At 38.8% G+C, this 8,683-nt stretch overlaps 1 pseudogene across 1 annotated transcript in view; it reads left to right on the forward strand.

Moving 5' to 3' along the window:
* The window catches only part of LOC309625860 (serine/arginine-rich splicing factor 3 pseudogene), a 239,821-nt pseudogene that overhangs the window by 28,194 nt on the left and 202,944 nt on the right, over nt 1-8,683 (forward strand). The gene's annotated exons all lie outside the window — the stretch shown is intronic.

The following is an 8,683-nucleotide window of genomic DNA, read 5'->3' on the forward strand; positions in this document are numbered from 1 at the left end:
GGGGCTACTCTTCGTTGCGGTGCGCAGGCTTCTCATTGCGGTGTCTTCTCTTGTTGCGGAGCACGAGCTCTAGGCACGCAGGCTTCAGTAGTTGTGGCACGTGGGCTCCGTAGTTGTGGCTCGCGGGCTCTAGAGCGCAGGCTCAGTAGTTGTGTGTGGCGTACGGGCTTAGTTGCTGCGTGGCGTGTGGGATCTTCCCGGACCAGGGCTCGAACCCGTGTCCCGTGCATTGGCAGGCGGATTCTTAACCACTGCGCCACCAGGGAAGTCCATATGTTGAGTTTTCTAAGAAACTGTCAAATCGTATTCCATAGGGGTTGTAATATAACTGGTTGAATTCTTTGCTGACCAAGTTTGCCAGAATTGATTTCTGTAGTTTGCAACCCAAACTTTGACTGATACATTACATTTCTCCCACTCTCTGGTTTTCAAAATCTTATTCATCTTCACATGCTAGTTCGATTGCCACCTTTAGTGAAGCTTCCAGTTTTCCTCAGTTAGCATTGTGGTACTTTGTAAATAGAGCACTTATTTTTCGTCTTCATTTTATTATAGTCAGTTATTTACTTGTATGTCTCCTTCATTAATTGTAAGCTACTTGAAGGCCTGTACATGACATAGCACTGTGGTGTTCAGAGGAGTGATAGGATTTATCAATAGAAGGTAAATGGGGCAAGCTAGAGAGTGTGTTTTTAGACAGTGCCGTTTTGGGAATTCAGGTCAGGGGAACCCTTTATGTTTCATTTGCCTTTGTTACGCTATTTGAAGTACCCTTCCTTTGGTGGTTGAGAGCTCAGTAACTAAAAAGTTATTGCTCTCCCAAGGGCCAGATCTACACAAGAGCTTTAAATCACATTGGATTTTATATTTTCCTTGTTCTAAATCTTTTAAACTTTCCAGTGTAATGCAAACCACAGATTTTTTAGACTGTGAGAATAAAACAGGAATTATAGTATCCAGAGGTCTTATATGTATAGCGCCCCTTTTCACTATTTTTTTTTCTATTTATGTTTTAAACTCATTTGTTGTATGTATTGTTCAAACGATTCTTATTTCGTCTATACTTTGGAGTCCTTGCCACTTTTATCTTTGCCATTTTTTTGGTCAATTATTAAATAGAAAAGTTTTTTTTTAAAGCTGTCTGATTTATATGGTTCTGTATATTTTAAATTATATTTGAAATGTTAGAGTCCATAAGAAATTTTAGTGTTTAGTTTTCTGTTTTTTCTTAACTGTTTCCTAATCTGTTACTAATGAATTGACAAGAGTACATGTTTGTTAAATTTAAACTAGAATTTATTTATAAAAATGTGCTGTGTTAGTTCTATGTATAGAATAACGGGATTGGAGAAAAAAAAATTTTTTTTTCCCTAGCAGGGAATAATTAAAGTAACTAGCTTTTTAGTAGTGTTTCTTTATGCTGTAAAATTAGGTCAGGACAGAGCATTTCTTGTGCCTTAATTTTATTATTATTGTTACTTTTGTTTCTTTTGCCAAGTAGAAATTCTAGGTTCTTTATTTGCTTCATAGAGATGGTGGAAACATAAATTAGGTTGCTTACAAATATTTAAAAATCTATGTTAGGGACTTCCCTGGTGGTGCAGTGGTTAAGAATTCGCCTGCCATTGCAGGGGACATGGGTTCAATCCCTGGTCCAGGAAGATCCCACATGCTGTGGAGCAACTAAGCCCGTGCGCCACAACTACTGAGCCCACATGCCACAACTACTGAAGCCCGCGCACCTAGATCCCATGCTCTGCAACAAGAGACGCCACCGCAATGAGAAGCTCGTGCACCACAACAAAGGGTAGCCCCCGCTCGCCGCAACTAGAGAAAGCCCGCACGCAGCAACGAAGACCCAACGCATCCCAAAACAAAAAACAAAAAAAACTATGTTAATTTCCTTGCAGATAAACTTCCTAATGAAAGCATATACAGAAAGAACCTTTAAAACTATGTTTTTAGAAAAAGTGTTGATCATATTCAACACTTAGATACTCTTCTCTTGGTGGGAGTTGATACAACTCATTAATGAAATCATTTGACATCAGGGTTTAGCCCGTGACCCAGCAATCCCATGTTAGCAATTTATCTTACAAATATGTCTGAACAGTTAGCAAATGTAAGTAGATGATTGTTCTTTGCAACACTTTAAAATAAGGAAAATCTAGAAACAACTTCCTAAATGTCTGTTAAGGGGGACTGGTTAAGTAACTCATGGTATGTCTATGCAGAGGGATACCATGTAGCTATTAAAGAATGGGGTAGATATGGAAAATGTCTAATATCAAGGGAAAGAGTTACTTCAGAAAACTAAGGATAGTATTACATTTGTGTAAAAAAGATATTCATACATAGGCATACAATGGAAAGCTGTATAAGAAACATATGTAGTGGTTACCTTTGGGGAATGAGAATAGGAGAAAAGGAGGATTTTCCTTTCTATCTTTCTGTACTATTGAATTTTTATTTTGTTGCCATGAACATGCGTTACTCATATGAGTAAAGAAACAAATTAAACATTAAGTTCAATTACCTAGAACTGCTTCTTCGTAGGCCCTGAAAGCCATCCTTACATTTAAATGATCAGAACCTCCCTGTGAAGGAGGCTGGCAGTGTTAAGTGTAGTTTAAAAAAAAAAAATTAATTAATTTTATTTTTGGCACTGAGTCTTCGTTTCTGCATGCGGGCTTTCTCTAGTGGCGAGCGGGTGCTACTCTTCGTTGCAGTGTGTGGGCTTCTCATTGTGGTGGCTTCTCTTGTTGCAGAGCATGGGCTCTAGGCATGCGGGCTTCAGTAGTTGCAGCATGCAGGCTCAGTAGTTGCGGCACATGGGGGTCTAGAGCTCAGGCTCAGTAGTTGTGGTTCACGGGCTTAGTTGCTCCGCAGCATGTGGGATCTTCCCTGACCTGGGATCGAACCCGTGTCCCCTGCATTGGCAGGCGGATTCTCAACCACTGTGCCACCAGGGAAGCCCTAAGTGTAGTTTTATAGATGAAGAAATTAGTGGTTGGGTGGATTTAGGCCTTTCAAAGGATATAGCGAGGTAGTTGGTGGTGGAATGAATACCTGAGGTTTCTAACTTCTAGGATGAGACAAGTTTTTTTGTTTATGAATGAACAAAACAATGAATTGTGAATTGTTTTTTTTTCCCCCTCCTAGAAGGGTTATGTACTTTTCATGCTTTCCTATCAAGCATATATATCTTTTCTAATATAGCAAATGGTTAGGCGATATTGAATTGTAGTTTATCCCTTAGATCTGTTGACTTAAGTTTTTTTTAGTTTATTCAATATGTATGTCATTGCTCTTAGAGATAGCAAATGTGGGGTAGTAAAATGTGGAGATGGGAATTTAAGATTTTCACCAAATGACACAGAAATGGAGGTTTCCGCCCAGTATCCTAGGTCTACGTGTGTGGCTTCACCACACTGTTCTCCCTAGGCTGTAAAAAGCCATGCTTCTATCCCTCAGTTTCTAGTTCCTTAAACATAAGGGGTTCTAAGTGGGCTGCTGTGATATGTGGTATTAAAAAGACTGGGAAACTTTTAGCATCCCACTTAACCTTCCCTTCTCAGTTTCTTTTTCTAAAATTGGGACCTCTATAGCAAACAAGTATTGATTCATTCTCATTCTCTCTCTCACTTATAAAACATTTAAGTGTGAAAAACTTTTAAGAGACCACTGAGTTTTATAATGTCATCATTATAGTTTATAATCAAATCATCCTGTAGCTTAAAAAAAAATCGTGTTAGATTCTGATTTGCTCTGTAAGTCCACATTCTGGAAGTGCAGACTGCTTAAAAGTGACTGAAATGGTGATGCTTCATTTCTCTTTACAAAAGTTAAAGGATTTTTTTTTTTAAATAAGAAGTGAATAGTAGAGATAAAAGCAAATGTATAAGTGCTCTTTGGCCTAATCAAATAAAGGACAACTGAGCCATCTGTCAAATGCAGGTTGAACTAGATGTATGAACTCCAGTACCCTTGTCCGGCTCCAAAACAGGAGTGAAAAGAAAATTCCAGGCCACTCCCAGGCATCACCTGCTGCACAGAATGTGTGTCTGCTCGCAGCTGACGTGAAACCAGCAGCCAAAGTACAGTTTTAGCCTTGAACAGCAGGTGGGGTAAGCAGTCAAACATTTTTCCAAATGGGAGTAACATTCATTTCATACTTAGTCATTGATTGAACAACCATGGAATGCATGCAAACCCGAGTGGGTTCAAACCTTAGCTGAGTAGATTAAAACAACAGCAACAGCAACAAATTCTTCACTGCGATTATAAATCTTTACTCCTCAATTTTGACTATTTCCTAGATTGTTGATATTATTTCAAACCAGACTGGAAATCTGAGAAATGATGTACACTCATGATTCTCTTTTGTGTTGCTCCTCCCCTTGTTTTGTTAGACTCATACAGTCTTACCCATAGAGGAAAAAAGAGTGGGAATCAGAGAGACAAGTTGTAGGAGAAAATCTTCTTTAATGAAGGGGTTTCTTATCTCTTGGGTGTGTGGGCTTTATCTCTGATTGTTGGTGTGTATGTCATGGCCAAGGGTAATTGAGGCAAGGATAATTAGCAAATGTGTGAGCTTAATAGGCTGCTTAATATTTTATCCTTAACGTAGGTATTTCTAGATGAAAATGTTGCCTGAAACAGACTTTTGCAGTATAAACTCGAGATCTGGTATGTATTATCGTATTTGTGAAATTTCAATATAGTTTCATTGATTTTTGAGCATTAATGGCTTAGAGTTAAGGTAGAACTTACAGAATAAATTTTGTGGCATAAACAGCAAACTTAGGGAGTTGTTCTTTATTTTGCGTTGAGTCTCTTCTGATATATGGACTTTTGTTTATGCTACTTCCTTCATTTTCTGGATTGCAGAAACTGCGTTGATATTTGCAGTTTATATATATAGTGACTTTGGGTGCCCCAGCCATTGTACTTCTCCACTACCAAAGCTGGTATATCTTTAAATACACATTTATTTTAAAAGAACAAATTAAAGGGGCACCTTTCTTTTTTAGTGCAGGAGCTGACCGTATATGTTCTATCCACACCTACAACTGGCATGTGCCCCTCTCTGTATCTACACGTATATATTCAGTAACATACTCATATAAGTTGTATATTAATATGCTATTTGGAAGTGCTTTATACTCCCAGTTTTGTCCTTTTTGTTTATGGTAATTTATATGACTTAATAGTTTTCCCTAATGAATATTCTCTGGGCAACATATCTTCCTTTTTTGTTTTCTGACCTAAATAATGATTACTGATGATGTTATGAAGTGAATGTTTCTGTTTCCCCCCAAATTCACATGTTGAGGCCTTAATTCCCAGGTGACTGTATTTGGAGATAGGGCTTGTAAGGAGGGGATAAACCTTAAGTGAGGTCATAAGGGCGGGGCCCTAATCTGATAGAGCTGGTGCTCTTGTCAGGACAGGCAGAGAGACCAGAGCCCTCTCTCCTTGACGTGTGAGGATACAGTGAGAAGGCAGCCATCTACAAGTTAGATAGCCGGTCCTCACTAGACATCGTCTGCTGGCACCTTGATCTTGGACTTTCTAGCCTTCAGAACTGTGAGAAATAAATCTCTGTTGTTTAAGCCACACAGTCTGTGGTAATTTGTTTGGGCAGTCTGTATGGCTAATACAGATGGCTAACTTCCTAACCATAAATAAATAGGTATTTTTTATAGTGGGTAATGTGAAGACTTCAGATGAAATAGATTGAGAAACTGATTGGAAATTGAATGCAAACTAAGACCACTTGACTGTTACTGAAATGAATAGCCCAGTTTGCTTTTTTTTTTAACGGAATTCACGTTCTTTTATTTATTTATTTATGACTGTGTCGAGTCTTCGTTTCTGTGTGAGGGCTTTCTCTAGTTGCGGCAAGTGGGGACCACTCTTCATCGCGGTGCGCGGGCCTCTCTTGTTGCGGAGCACAGGCTCCAGACGCGCAGGCTCAGTAATTGTGGCTCACGGGCCCAGTTGCTCCGTGGCATGTGGGATCTTCCCAGACCAGGGCTCGAACCCGTGTCCCCTGCATTGGCAGGCAGATTCTCAACCACTGCGCCACCAGGGAAGCCCGCCAGTCTGCTTTTTGTTGTAGCTTACATATATCAATTCTTTTAGTTACTGATCTTTGGATTCTCTTATTTGTGATTGTTTACTTCACGTGCGAATGACACATTTTTTCCCCCCTTTCACTCATCTGTGGTAAAGACTCATCTGTGGTAAAGACGCCCCCTGATACTGGGTTAAAAAGGGCTCTCTCCTTGAAGCAGGAGAGTTCTTTTTAGAGGAAGCGTGTTTGTGTTTTTATTGTTGCTGTAACAACTTGCCAAAAACTTAGTGGTTTAAGACAATACAAATTGATTATCTTATGGTTCTGGAATCCCAACCTGGGTTTCACTGGGCTAAAATCAAGGTGTCTGCAGGGCTGCATTCCTTTCTGGAGGCTCCAGGGACAATGTTTCCAGTTTCTAGAGGCTGCCAACGTTCGTTGGCTCTTGGCTTCTTCCTCTGTTTTCGAAGCTAGCAACATAGGGTCTGTCTCACTTTACTTCTGTGGTCACATCTCTTTTCCTTTCTCTCCTTTTTTCTGCCTCCCTCTTCCACTTTTAAGGATTCTTGTGATTACATTGGGCCCATCTGTATAATCCAGGGCAGTCTCCCTGCTTTAAAAGTCAGCTAATTAGCAACCTTAATTCCCTTTTGCAGTGTACCCTAACATATTCACAGATTCAGGGGATTAGGACGTGGGCATCTTTGGGGAACCATTATTCTGCCTATCACAGGCAGAAAGTGATATATTTAATAAAGTAAAAGAAAACTTTGCTTGGAAAATTATTGGAGTTCTTGTCTTTCAGCCTGTCTTTTCTTGGAAGAGTCATGGTCTGTATTTCTCAACTGTTTAAACCTATGTCCTCTTTTGAGAAACAAAGCTCGTCTGTTCTGCGGTCGATAATAAACATATTTGTTTTTTCCCCCCCCTAAAATATTCACATAACCCCCGCATCCCCCAAGTGTTTGAGCTAAATAAGGTTTGTCACACCTGTACTTAGCCTACATCTGGGCCATTGTTTCTGAGACTTCTGGAGTATTTTAGGCTCTGGGATATAACATTTGCCCTTTTGTTCGACTTAAAAATCTGCCTAGTGTTTGCCTTATTCTTATTACCGGCTCCGTTTCCCCCATAATAGTAATTATTTGCTATTGCTATCGTGAACTTATTTAAAGAGGTAAGCATACCTAACATATTTTCTAAACATGTCCGTATACTTAAGAGGTAGGTAGAGTATGGATTAGTGCTTGTTCACAAAAAGTAAAGGATCTGCAATCTTAATTGCTTAGTTGATTTGAAGCTCATTTTCAGTTTCATTGTTGTATCAACTGAAATAACTCATAGCAGTAGGATAAGGTGATCGCTTTTGTTGGTATGTGGTTTCAGAGCACATATCCTGGTCTGAGATTTTATATATATATCAATATATGGAGGTTTTATATATCTCTATATAACTATGTATTACCTCTGGATAACTATATAACTATATCTATATATATAGTTTTAAAATAGACTTTATAGACTTTTTAGAAGCGTTTAGATTTACAGAGAAATTGAGAGACTAGTATAGAGAGTCCCCATAGATCCCATACCCAGTTTTTCCCCTGTTATTAACATCTCACATTAGCATGGAACATTTGTTACAATTAACGAGCCAATATTGATATATTGTTATTATCTAAAAGCCATGATGTCAGTTTTGTTTTTTAGTAGAAAAGGAATAATTTGGCATTTGAGAATATTACTTATGAAATATAAATAATGTGTTTTTGGGGGGTGAGTTAATTATGCTTTATTCATCTTTAACTTTGTGATTTGACTTTGTATTGGCTTCTTGATCTGTGAAGACTGACCATGAAGTGGATTTGAATGTTAGATTTAGCTCTGAGTTTGAAAGTAATTTTTCTGGTTAGGACTGAGAGCTGGTCAGATTAAACCTTGCGCTTTTCATGTCTTTATGGATCTGCCTTCCCATCACATTTAGAATAAAATCCGAATTCCTTACCCTGCCCTATAATGCTCTTCATAATCTGACTCCTGTGAGCCTCTTAGGCCTCATTCCTTCACTCTTTCCTCCAAGTTCAATGCAGTATAGCCAGGATACTGGCTTTACTTCTGATTTTTGAATGTGGCAGGATTGTCCTCTCCTGAGGACCTGGAATGTTCTGCCTTTCTACCCCAGATCCCAGCATGGCCTACTCCCTCATTTATCTGGTTCTCTGCTTAAATGTTCTCTCTGAAGATGTTTCACTGATGATTCTATATAAAATAGTGCCCTCATCATTCTCCAAACCATTACCCTACTTTCTATTTGTAGGGTTTTATTTGTCACTACCTGAAAGCACAGTGTTTTATGCATATATTTATTCAAACTTTGTCTATCTATTTATTTGTTGGTTGTTTGACTCCTACAGTAGAATGTCAGCTCCAGGAGGGCAGGGAATGTTCCATGCACATCAAACAGTGCCTGGCATAGTATAGGCTCTCAATCGATATTTGTTATGTGACCAAATCGTGGATTTTGTGTTTAAGCATGGCATTAGAATATTTTGGAAATATTCACATTTATTTTTTGTTAGCAGCTTTATGCTTTTCCTATTACAA

The sequence above is a fragment of the Balaenoptera borealis genome (genome assembly GCF_965194805.1).
Source record: "Balaenoptera borealis genome assembly, chromosome: 3".
NCBI classification, from domain to species: domain Eukaryota; kingdom Metazoa; phylum Chordata; class Mammalia; order Artiodactyla; family Balaenopteridae; genus Balaenoptera; species Balaenoptera borealis.